Source organism: Labeo rohita, chromosome 3 (assembly GCF_022985175.1).
Source record: "Labeo rohita strain BAU-BD-2019 chromosome 3, IGBB_LRoh.1.0, whole genome shotgun sequence".
Lineage (NCBI taxonomy): Eukaryota > Metazoa > Chordata > Actinopteri > Cypriniformes > Cyprinidae > Labeo > Labeo rohita.
The window spans coordinates 46780002-46784889 of NC_066871.1; the positions used below are offsets into that span (position 1 = coordinate 46780002).

Consider the following 4888-nt stretch of genomic DNA (forward strand, 5'->3'; position numbering starts at 1 on the left):
TTAACAGCAAAGACAAATTCAGTGATCAAAACATTTGTGTGATTATTGTCATGTATATTATTTCAAAAGGGTGGACATGATCTGGAGTATATTTAAAGTCATAAAATGACTGTAAAAAGCATGATTTATAGTTCAGGCACAGCTTTTCACAAAAACATTGAGTTTATAAAATGATAAACATCACATTTCTGCCTTCAAACCATTTTTAAGAAAAGGAATGAGTCAAAAGTACCCATTAAATACACACACACACACACACAAACAAACATATACATATGAAGAGTTCATTTGCAAAAACAAATAAATCCGTTTTTATTAATATTTATCAATATTTAATATTCATAAACATGTTTTTTTATTGTGTGTGTGTGTGTGTGTTGTTGTTTTTTTGTTTGTTTGTTTTTTGTGTTTTATTGTGTTAGTTAGCTGTATTTTTGAGCTATTAATATTCATTCAAAATAAACCAACCACAGTTTGATTGATATTACTTGGAATGCAGAATAATTATTTAAAAAAAAAAAAAAAAAATTGTCTGTTCTTGCAAATTAACTCTTAATATATACAAATATACACATGAACTCTTCATATATACACACACACAAATACATGCATACATAAATTTATTAACATATCAATATATCTTAGTGTCTTACTTGTTTAGATTTGTAGAAGACACATCAGCTTCTTAACCATCCACCAGTTCACATTTACAACTGCGTGCATTCCTCTAAAACAGAAAATGCAAAATACCCTTATTACTTTTGTTTATAAAGGATGAAAAGGCAATACAGCGGTTCACTTACCTTAGCCAAAACTTTTTTTCTCCGTCAGTAAAGTTGTGACATTCCTTCATTTCGCCAAAATTAGGCAGCGATGAAGAAACCAGTGATCAATGTATGCTGTTATAAAAACGAATAGCAGATAAAATGTTAAATGTATGCAGCAGTCGAATGTGCATTATTTGTACTTGCTTTCGTGCTTTAGCTAACGCTAATTTTACTGGGACTTGAGTAGCCTAGAAAGAGCACAGGAAGGTTTTATTTAACTGCCTATATATCATTAATAAGACGGAAAAGCACTAATTTTAATATTTCGCCGCATCCTCTGTTCCACAAGCACACGTACAAATACACTACAGTCCATATGCGCGTTCACATCCCAACCGCACGAAATTATCTATTAACGGCGCAATATACCAGTTACACTCGTCTGCAAAACAACACTAAAAGCAGACTAAAACACTTACAGAAATTAAAATTTTTGACTTAACACAAAGAAGTCTTTAGATTTTCTTACCTGACTGGTACTTCTAGCTCCGACGCCATGATACACCTCCTTCGCGCCGTCTTCATAAAATGCGTTGGAAACGTCATATCCGGTTTTTTGAACGGCGAAATTAAACCGTTTACGTTAGTTTAACGATTGATAATCAAGTAAAATGGAAACTTAAACAGTTTAAATTAATAGAGCACAATACAATAGTGTTTTGGTGGAAAAAGAAATACACTTGTGTTGTTTTAACAATAAATACCTGGGTAAAATGAACAGTGGCACAAAACCATTTTTTTGAGTGTATTCATCAAGGACATGACTGTTGGCATTATAGTTGTGGGTGACCAAATTGAGCACCATCAACCTGCAGTGATGTGTTCCTGGTAATAGAAGAAATCTTGGTTATCAGCGGTTGTAACACGTACGTTTTCGATATGGTACACAGTACTTAATGTATGTCATGATACACGGTACATTCACAATACTAAAAAAGCCAAAAAGTGTTAAAATGTTATATGTATGTTTATTTGCAACAGTAATGCTAACATCAATAAAAATTTTCTATGCCATTAACCCTTTCACACGTGAGTTTAAAATATTCTAGCTGAGCCCCCAGAGTGAGTTTTTTTTTAGGCGACCGTTATTTAGAACGTATAGCCTTATTGTTTCCATGGCGACGCGTCGTGTTTGTCACCTGACACACCGCAGCCACAATAGCGCTGTATGACACATGTATCACTTTTATATAGTTTTCCCCTTTTTATTATTAATATTCACAAACGTGCCGACTGTATTATGAAATATCTGATATTCTGATTCTGAAATATGTGCAAGTAAATGTATTTGGAGGTTTAAACACTTTTATAATGAGCGTGTTAGTTGATCTATGCCGAGTGATGGGCGCCGCCATGTTAGTTCGCGCTGAATCCGAGCTGTGTGATTTACAAAACGCAAATCATCCTCTCCTCCCGAAAAACATTAAAGTAAGTCTCTGGTGAGCTTGGAGAAGAGCAGAGTAAACTTTATAGTTACCTACACAATGTATATATGATATCAATAAAACATGTCGTCAGATTACATTTGTAAGGATCATTATTGCCGCTTCCATAGACATCAGCCTGTATTTTGCTAACTATAAATGCATCGTTTTACTAGGACGTATGTGTATGTAAATGTCTGGAACCTAAAATAAGCATTATATGGTTGAAAACACTGAATAGTTGCGATAATATGACAAGCACTCAGCGCGTCCGATCTGGCTCAGAGCCAGCCAAAGCGCCAAAGCAGATTTGAATTCAGCAGCTGATCACGTGACGCGCTGAACGTTCGAATCACACCGGTGTGATCGTACGCTCCAGGGACCAGCCAAGAATGATCACACTGGTGTGATCGTACGCGTGAAAGGGTTAAAACAGCGACACGTTGACAGACACTGTGCTGTGTTGTCACAGGAAAATGCCAGCTGAAGATAATGAGGAAATTATGTCGCTTCCTTTGCCAAGTGCATTCCAACCCTCTACATAAAGGCATGCAGGTGCCCTGCTCACTGCAGGAGTGGGGCATAGGGATGATCACTTCCATTTGGAATTTCCCCATGAACCGTTCGGTACTAATAGACGTACTGTAACACCCCAAGTTGCTATTGTAATTTTTAATGTCATTTTATATTAGATTTTAAAAAATTATTTCAGTCCTCGATGCACGTTCGCGAGAGTACCACGACACATGTGTGTGCATTCCTCTGCTCATAAACAAGGCACAGCGCATGCATGTTCTACGTCAGAATGCCGAATCCTGTGTCAGCAGCACCACACGTGTCGTGATACTGAACGCGTGGCCAAGACTAATAATATAAGTAAATATTTATTTACTAAAAATATTTTGTAAGTAAAATGTAACATTAAAGTAAAAGCACTTTGAATATAGTCTTTGTACAACTATGAAGCAAAACATGTGAGAATGTGCCAATAATAATAATAATAATAATAAAATAAATAAACGACTGGTATTTTCAGCATCAGCTAGCAGCAGTAGAATTTTGGCCGCTATTCTCACACATCCCTAATGGCTACAATGTCAGATAAACAATGGAAGAACTAAGAGTTCACACCATCCAAATGAACCAAACTCTAACATCAACCGAACCTGGTGCACACCAAAAATGCTAGTGTTGAAGTTATATTCTGGAAATTAAAGTACTTGTTGCAGTTGGTCTGATACTCCCAGCCATGCTCATGTAACTTACGCTTTTTTTTATTTATTTATTTATTTATTTTTATTTTTATTTTATCTTGCCTCTTAATTACTGATTGTTGATGTTATTATTGTTATTATTTTTTGTAAATATTTTTAAAATAATGTATTGCTAAAGTTAAAGTAATGTGCAGTAGTATATTGATTCATTTGTTCAATATTAGCAGAAAGAATTAAAAGAATTAATTCTTTTTTTTACGTTGCCATCATTTTGGAAGAGCTTCTTGACCTCACTGATATCTGTGACGTCCTGAAAGCATTTGTACTTTGGATGGGTCTTCTTTATGTCGTTAACATTGATTACCCAATACACATGAAGCACACTTCAGATGTTCTCCAAAAACTTTTCATGAACATTGGTGGTGTCCGCGTTGTGGTGCGCGGGAAATGAGGAGTGATGACAAGGAGGCCCAGAACATGCACATTTATTAGACAATCCACACATCGAGCAGGAACGGGCAGGAACAGCAGGGAATCCAACGCAAATCGTCACAACAAGACTATGAAACAAACAGAGTGACATAAACAATAACCGACAACCAAACTGCGAACACAACCAAACTTAAATACACAGACCAATCAGGGGGAGACAGATGAATTGTGTGCCGTAATAATTAGAAACAGTGACGTAATAATTAGAGACGGAACAGGAAAGACCAAATAAGGGCATACATGGGGAAAAAAAAACACAAAACACACAGAGTGTGACAGGTGGAAGCAGCTGTTCTTAGTGTGTTTACGGGCTATGCAACATGCTACTCCGCAAGAAATTTAGAATTCCTCATCTGTTCTTTTGATTAAATGTGCATTAGTGTAAGAAATGTAAATATTTACTGCAGTTGTTACACAGAAATGAAATGTCAGTGTTCATCTTTGTTTTTGTTTTTTTTAGGGTGTTTTAATGCTAAACACAGTAATACTAAGCAGGAGGTGGTCTATTATGAAATCAAATGAAATAGCCTTCTGCATGTTCTTCTGTGTCCTTGAGGCTATTTTCTGCAGTACTGCTGTAAATAAAAAACTTGAATTGTGTGGGCAGTTGACATAGTTCAGCCAGCTGAATGAACTTAACATTACAAGTAAGATGAACTATTCTTGAAAAAGTAACCTGGCTGCCTTAAAAAGATAAGTTGATTCAGCAAAATGCTTAGTTTAGCCAATTCTTATTCAGTTTGCACAACTTTTAATTATAAATTTAAACTTAGTTGTGTGGCCAAATTGCATAGTTCAACCAGTTGAATGAACTTAACATTACAAGTAAGATGAACTATTCTTGAAAGAGTAACCTGGCTGCCTTAAAAATATAAGTTCATTCAACAAAATGCTTAGTTTAGCCAATTTTATTCAATCTGCCCAACTTATA

At 35.5% G+C, this 4888-nt stretch overlaps 1 long non-coding RNA gene across 1 annotated transcript; it reads right to left on the reverse strand.

Moving 5' to 3' along the window:
• Positions 1-666: 666 nt before the first annotated feature.
• On the reverse strand, positions 667-1567 carry LOC127163311 (uncharacterized). The gene is made up of 3 exons (XR_007827471.1): positions 1297-1567; positions 804-899; positions 667-727 (listed from the first exon to the last, which is right to left on the reverse strand). It is a non-coding gene; the product is annotated as an uncharacterized LOC127163311 (long non-coding RNA).
• Between the last annotated feature and the right edge of the window lie 3321 nt (positions 1568-4888).